This window comes from Triticum dicoccoides, chromosome 7A (assembly GCF_002162155.2).
Source record: "Triticum dicoccoides isolate Atlit2015 ecotype Zavitan chromosome 7A, WEW_v2.0, whole genome shotgun sequence".
Classification (NCBI taxonomy): domain Eukaryota; kingdom Viridiplantae; phylum Streptophyta; class Magnoliopsida; order Poales; family Poaceae; genus Triticum; species Triticum dicoccoides.
The window spans coordinates 18,805,295-18,813,565 of NC_041392.1; the positions used below are offsets into that span (position 1 = coordinate 18,805,295).

Consider the following 8,271-nt stretch of genomic DNA (forward strand, 5'->3'; position numbering starts at 1 on the left):
TCCGACAATCGAAGTGATAAATCTTGATCTTGATCCATGCCAACTCAACAAACACCATCGGAGACACCTGTAGAGCATCTTTATAATCACCCAGTTACGTTGTGACGTTTGGTAGCACACAAAGTGTTCCTCCGGTATTCGGGAGTTGCATGATCTCATAGTCATAGGAACATGTATAGTTATGGAGAAAGCAATAGCAACAAACTAAACGATTATCGTGCTAAGCTAACAGATGGGTGAAGTCAATCACATCATTCTCTAATGATGTGATCCCGTTAATCAAATGACAACTCATGTCTATGGCTAGGAAACTTAACCATCTTTGATTCAACGAGCTAGTCAAGTAGAGGCATACTAGTGACACTCTATTTGTCTATGTATTCACACATGTAGTAAGTTTTCGGTTAATACAATTCTAGCATGAATAATAAACATTTATCATGATATAAGGAAATAAATAATAACTTTATTATTGCCTCTAGGGCATATTTCCTTCGTCAACATCGCCGGTTTGCCTTGTCTTGTGTGGCTTTAGGGACATGGAACTGCAGTGGATCCTAGCCCTTGTCGGCGGGAGGGCATCATTTTTAGGTGTTTTTTAGTTTCATTAGGGTTTGTGTTCTGCTTAGGAAGGCGAGGCGACGGTGGCTACCTGAAGGTAGAATAAGATTATTTCAACATAACCTCCACTCTAACGGTGTTTATAGCGTTGTCGAAGGGCGTGTGGAGATGTCTCTCCAGTGGATCTCTTGCGATTCTGCCCGCGTTTGTCTTTGTTGGATCTGCTTGGATCCGGTCTTTGTTTGTTTGCGTTCGCGTGCTACAGGTTAGATCCTTTCCGTCTATGCTTCTCTTCGTGGTTGCTATTCTCGTGCGCTGATCTTTGGGGGCTTAGAGCCCGTTCAGATCTTCCCCAGAAGCAGGATTCTCGGAGCTGTCCTGTTCAGGTGGCTTCTTGGGAAGCTGGATTGCGGAGAAGATCCGAATGGGGCCTTAACATGATGACTTCCCGGCTGTCTGGTATAACAAGGTTTGCCCGACTTCGATGATGGTGGCGCATCGTCGGCTCGCTCCAGTATTTGTAGTCGTCACTACGCAGTTTGCGGACCTAGATGTATTTTTTTCTTATGCATTCTTTGTATTACAAATGGACCTGGATGTAACTTCAAGACAATTGTTCTTTGTATTACTCCCTCTGTCACAGAATATAAGAACGTTTTTGACACTATGCTAGTGTTAAAAACGTTCTTATATTTTGAAACGGAGGGAGTATTTTTTTAAAGGAGTACATCGTTGTATTCCCTGAAGAAACTTCAAAATCCAGAAAAAGAAAAGAAAACCATGAGAGTTCCCCCAAGTGACGGCGACCGCTACGCCGCCGGCGGTGGCGATGGCGACTCCGCCCGCCGTCTTCGTAGCTCGTCGGGCCACTCGATGTGTCTCCAGCTTTCTACAGGGGCAGCCGGCTCCCTTCCACGCCGACAGCCTTGCTCCAACATCGACCGCATCGGCATCGATGGATCCTCCCCCGTGTCCGGCGGCTCGGCGGCGCAACGGCGGGTGAGTGACCGACCAACCCCCACCAGCCATTGCTAGGCAGGGGTTTGATTCTTTGACTTTTGTTCTGAAATCACTGACGCGGAAAGGGATCAACCATTGTTAGGTCTCAGGTCAGATCCCTTTCTTGCCACCCCGGACCAAGAAAGGCGCGGGGGAGACATGGTCAATCCATGGCTTTGCCGGCGACTCAAGCAGGGCACCGTCTTTCTTTCCGGTGCCCCCGCCAGTGAGCCCAAACCTAAGCATCAGCCTGGCTTGTTTTGCCGGCAAAGCATCCAGACACCCACCAGCAAGACAGAGCACCACATTTCGGCCTAATTGCTATCGTCCCCTTCAACATGTCCTAGCAAGTCTGGAAGCCAAACACACACACACACACACACACACACACTCTGTTGGATCACCCATTAATTTCTTCGCCGGTCTGAGGACAAGCAAGGAGAAACCAACCATGGCCATGGTGCTGGACGCCTTCGCGTCCTACATCGCCGACACGATCAAGCAGATGGCGGCGGACGAGGTGGGGATGCTGCTCGGTGTCACCGGGGAGATCGACAGCCTGCAGGACAAGCTGGAGAGCCTGAGGGACTACCTCGCCGATGCTGAGAGGAAGCGCATCACTGACCGGAGGGTGCAGCACTGGTAGAAAAAGGGCCTATAGTCCCGGTTCGTAAGGGCCTTTAGTCCCGGTTCGGGAACCGGGACTAAAGTGTCGGTACTAATACCTTCCCCCTTTAGTCCCGGTTCAATCCAGAACCGGGACTAAAGGCCCTCCACGTGGGCAGTGCGCAGAGCCCAGTCAGGAGACCCTTTGGTCCCGGTTGGTGGCACCAACCGAGACCAATAGGCATCCACGCGTCAGCATTTCTCTGGCTGGGGTTTTTGTTTTTTTTTGAAGGGGGGGGGGGTTGGGGGTTTTGGGGGGTTAATTTAGGTGTTTCATATATTGTGTTAGCTAGCTATAATTAATAGAGAGAAGTGTCCTCTCTTATGTCCGTGCTTGGTCGACGCTACGTACTATACATACGTATAGAGAGGACTGGACACGCTGGCTAGCTAGTAAGCAAACGAAGGAAACAGAAGATCGTCATGAACATATATGCATACAGAGAGAAGTGATATCGACCACCTCTCCTTCTCTGAGAGATTGGTCGAACAACAAGTTCTCGTATATCTATCTGACACTACCGGCTACATATATACAATAATTATCTCTTACAAATATAATCATACGGACTCAGGGTCCACATAGAATTCTCCGTCTTCAGGGATCACGTGGTCAAGAAAGAATGCCGCCAATTCCTCTTGAATTGCTCGCATGCGAGCTGGTGCTAGGAGTTCATCCCGCTTCCGAAACATCTAATTTGAAGAAGGGGGTCAATACATATATATATGAATGAATGAAACTCAACACAAATGATGGTAATAAAATAAAATTGTGAATGTTGTTATTTACGTACTTCATATTGTTCGTTAGAGTACCCGCCCCGCTCACAGGTCGTGTGGCGGATGGACTCGCAGATGTAGTATCCACAGAAATCATTCCCTTGTTCCTGCCACAACCACTTTACAAGAAATAGAGGTCAATCAAACTGATAAGCAAGAATGCTAAATGGTATTGATGAAACTAGCGCTTGAATCACTAGGAGATGCGCGGAACATGCTACTATAGTACTTACTTTCAGGTGTCTAAATTCCAGCTCCTTCGGCAGTCCCGGAACTGTTTTGGTGAATTTTCTCCAAACCCTGCCGGACAAAGAAAACAATTACTTGATATCAGGAAATGAACAAAGTTGCTGATATGGTGGATAATGATCGATTTAACTTACTTCTGGAGTATTTGAGTCATGTCTGCATAGTCCTGGGGATCTTTTCGTTTTGAGTCTAAGACGGTTACTAGTCCCTGCTCAAGCTTAATCTCTAGGAGAATATAGTGGAAACTGCACACACATGCATAACTCATGAATTACATTACTATAACCTTGACTAATATATAAGGGAAACCGAATACGCACAACACAGTAACACTCACCTGAAGTTGTAAGGAAAGAGTATTATATCTTTGTTTTGATTTATTACGAACGATCGTAGCAAGTTAGCCTCGGTAGCTGCGGCATGAAGTTTAACCCCAGTTGCATCTATGAGATATGTGTTAATGAACCCAATATCACCGACTTGTCTTTTCTTCAATTCGGCGATCTTCAATCTGCATAATATAGTGAGGATGATTATAAATACATGCAATGAAAGAGCTAAGCTATATAGAGAAACTTAATGACAGAAGTAGTACTACTTACAGACAGTAGCAGGCGACCGTTGTTTTATCGAGGGCCAATTGATTGAAAAACTGATAGAACTCCTCAAATGGAACAGGCAACAGATCAATTCCAACGAGGTCATGCTCCTTTTTAACTTTCACATACAAAGTACTCCTCCCCCCAGAGTCTCTGCAGATTTTCAAGTACCAATCATGCAATCTTCGCATCATTGTTGATAGAGATCTTTCATCTTTGATGAGAGGCTTCCCGTACTCGTATCTTTGTATCTACACGTCCATGGGTTCATAATGTACTTCGTCGGGCAGGTAATCTGCAAGATTGCTATAACCGGGCACCATCCTCGGATCATTAGCGACGTTGTGGCTAGGCACCTTGAGCGGGGGGCACGATTGCTTCGCTTGTTCGCCGAGCTGGGCAATTTGTTTCCCAGCTCGTCGTTCTTTCAGCCTTTGATCACTGACAGTACTTCCCGACCGCTCCGCTTCGGCAAATTCCTTTCCAATAATGCGGTCATAGTTTCCTTTCGGCGGATCAGACTTCGGTGGTTTTGTCAGGGCAGCCAGAGTGCACTTCACTTTCACCCGATCTACCTTCTCCCCCGGAGGTGGATGTTTCTTTGCTTTCACCCCTTCAAAGAAGTTCCTCACTTCTTCTCGCGTGATCTCGGCGTTCTCCTCCAGGGTCCTCTCATATGGTAACTTCTCTGGAGTCTTCAGAGAAGGACCAAATCTGTATGTCCTCCCGCCTCTGGTTGTACTGCTAGACGCCGACCGAGCAGACATAGCGGTTGTCTTCTTTACTTGCTTAAGAGGCGGAGGAGAAGAACTACGACGCGCCGGAGCAGCTGGAGCGGCGGCAGGTCTCTTCCGCCCTTGCTGACGAGGCGGAGAAGGAGGAGGCTGGCTGCTCGGGCGCGTCGGCGCAGGCGGAGAAGGAGGCGGAGTGCCGCCACGCGCCGGAGAAGGAGCCGGCCGAGGGCCCTGATCGTCACTCGCCGGAGGAGGAGGCGGTGGAGGCGGAGTGCCCTGACTCGCCGGAGGGGGAGGAGGAGGCGGTGGCGTCCAGTTCGGAAGGTTGATGAGCTCCTTTCACCATAGGCATGGAGTATTCAGAGCAGACCCCAGCCGAGTCTCCCCTTCACCGGTAGGGTGGTCAAGCTAGAGGTCCTCAAATCCCTCCGTTATCTCATCCACCATCACCCTAGCATATCCTTCTGGAATCGGCCGGTAGTGAAAAGTTACGCCGGGTTCAGTAGGATAAACAGAGCCAACAGCCGCCTTGACCTTCAAATTCATCCATTACGTCATAAGGTGGCAATTTTGAGACTCCGTTATAGCATCCACGGGATAGCTGGCAGGAGCCGTCAAGGCATGCTCCGGCTGAAGCAGCTCGGTGGAAGCCACGCTGCTTCTGCGCTGAGATGGCGGGGTAGCTTCGGGGGAGGCTTCGGCAGTACGTTTGCTGCAATTTGCTTCTCGTTCCTCTATCGCGTCTACCCTTGCTTGCAGCGCCTGCATTTGGGTCTGCTGCACTTTTTTCCTCCTCTCATGGGATTTGTAACCGCCTGCGTCCGGAAACCCAACCTTCCACGGAATGGAGCCTGGCGTGCCTCGTGTCCGTCCAGGGTGCTCAGGATTCCCGAGGGCCATTGTGAGCTCGTTGTTCTCTCTGTCTAGAAAGAACGTCCCTTCCTGCGCTGCTTCGATATACTGCTTAAGCTTACTGACTGGTATGTCCATTTGATCGTTCGTCCAAATGCACTTCCCTGTTAGAGGGTCCAGGGTTCCGCCAGCCCCGAAGAACCAAGTCCGGCAACGGTCTGGCCAGTTAATTGTCTCTGGTTCGATCCCTTTATGAACCAGATCATTCTCAGTCTTGGACCACTTAGGCCGGGCTACGAGGTAGCCACCTGACCCCGTGCGATGGTGAAGCTTCTTCTTCGCAGCATTTTTCTTGTTTGTCGCCAACATCTTCTGACTCTTTTCCGATGTCTTGTGGGCCACAAATGCGGGCCAATGATCTCTGATCTTCTCATATCTGCCCTTGAACTCTGGTGTCTCATTATTTTCGACAAACTTATTCAGCTCTTTCTTCCACCTCCTGAATAGTTCTACCATCCTCTTCAGAGCAAAAGACTTGATTAATTTCTCTTTAACTGGGTTCTCTGGATTATCCTCAGGCGGTAGGGTGAAATTTGACTTCAGCTCAGTCCAAAGATCATTTTTCTGCATATCATTGACATAAGAGACCTCAGGGTCTTCTGTAGCCGGCTTAAACCATTGCTGGATGCTTATCGGGATCTTGTCCCTAACCAGAACCCCGCACTGAGCATCAAATGCGCTCTTTGTCCGGAGGGGTTCAATAGGTTGGCCGTCGGGCGCGATTGCTATGATCTCAAACTTTTCATCCGAACTCAACTTTTTCTTCGGACCTCGTCTCTTTACCGAAGTTGTGCTCGATCCGGAGGGCTAGAAAAAAGAACAAAGACTTAATTAATATGTGTACATACCAAAACAATGAATGCATCAATCAGCTAGTCAGCATAGGCTTAACTAATATATATACCTCTCCTTCTTGCACCGGCATTGGGTCACTGGAGCCGTCCTCATGTTCTTCTTCTTGCACCGGCATTAGGTCACCGTAGCTAGCTTGTTCACCCTATCCTTCCAGACCATCAGTTTCGTTGAGAAACAACGAGATGGCATCACTTCCTTCTGTGATTATGTCCCTCAACAACGCTTCTTTTGTTGCTTCGTCTAGGGTGGTGTCCATAGTTTCTACAAATATTTACAACATGGCAATTATTATTCAAACATGACAGATGGATATATTAGTGCCAAACGTAGAACTAGCTACCTAATCATAGTAAGCTATCGGGAGGGGGTATATATCGACAACGATGACACTACATCTATGTCCCACGAGGGGGTCGGGAGGTTGCCTAGTGTCAAAGGATTCAACAAAACCATGTCTTCATCATTAGGCGAAAGTAACATGTGCATCATGGTACGAAGCTCTTCAAAGTTGTTCTGGAACGGAGTCCCAGATAGGATAATTCGCTTTTTGGTACAAAGTTCAGCAAGAGCCTTCCGAATATCGCTATTTGGAAGGCCTTTGCTGAATTCGTACCAAAAGGCGGATTATTCTATCCAGGACTCCATTCCAGAACAACTTTGCAGAACTTTGTACCAACATGCCCTGGTTACTTCCGGCTAATGATGAAGGCATGGATTTTTTCAATACTTTGACACTAGGAAACCTCTCTCGACCCCTCGGCGATCCTCGACCCCTCGAACCCTCGACGACCCTGGAACCCTCGACCCCTAGACGACCCTCTTCTTCCTCTCATGTTCGAGAGGATCGCCGAGGGGTCGGGAGGTTGCCTAGTGTCAAAGGATTCAACAAAACCATGTCTTCATCATTAGACGAAAGTAACATGTGCATGATGGTATGAAGCTCTTCAAAGTTGTTCTGGAACAGAGTCCCAGATAGGATAATTCTATCCGGGACTCCATTCCAGAACAACTTTGCAGAACTTCGTACCAACATGCCCTGGTTACTTCCGGCAAATGATGAAGGCATGGATTTCTTCAATACTTTGACACTGAAACCCTCGATCCCTCGAACCCTCGACCCTGAAACCCTCGACCCTTGACCCCTTAACGACCCTCGACCCTCTACCCTAGTTCCCGACCCGCGACACCCTCGTTATATCGACAACGACGCGACATACATATACATGGGAAATTAATGTTATCAGGGAGGGGGTATCGGTACCCCCCCCCCTCGTGTCGAAGTTTCTTCTTTCTCCTCTATTCCTTTCTTTCTTCTTCTCCTCTTCTTTTTCTTCTTATCCCTCGAGAAAGGAAAATAAGGAAAAGGAAGAAAAGAGGAAGAAGCGAAGAAGGAAGAAGAAGAAGAAAAAAAAGAAGAAAAAAAAGAGGAGAAGAAGAAAAGAATAGAGGAGAAGAAGAAAAAATAGAATTTTTTTCTATTTTTTCTTCTTCTCCTCTATTCCTTTCTTCTTATCCTCTTCTTTTTCTTCTTTTTTCTTCTTCTTATTTATTTCTCCTCTTCTTCCTCTCCCCTCTTCTTCTCCTTTCTTCCTCTTCTTATTTCCTTTTTCCTCTCATTCTTTTTCTTCTTCTTCCTTCTTAAAAATACAAGAAGTAGTATTGCCTAATTCATTGTTCATATGAATATACAAACATTTGCATATTTACAATAATTAATATCACCAAAAAAATCTATGAACAGAAAAAATCCTAATTTTTCTAAAAACAATCTTTTGCAATGTTCACATACACATATACATTATAGCCACATACACATATACATCACATATGAACAAAAAAATTAAAGTAATAAAAATAAAAAAACAGAGCTGGGCGGCGGCTCACAGCGCGGGGGCAGGCGAGGGCGTCGGCGCGCG

At 47.2% G+C, this 8,271-nt stretch overlaps 1 pseudogene; it reads left to right on the forward strand.

The window, feature by feature from the left end:
* The first annotated feature begins 2,011 nt into the window (after positions 1-2,011).
* LOC119332891 overlaps positions 2,012-8,271 on the forward strand; it is a 98,317-nt pseudogene continuing 92,057 nt past the window's right edge.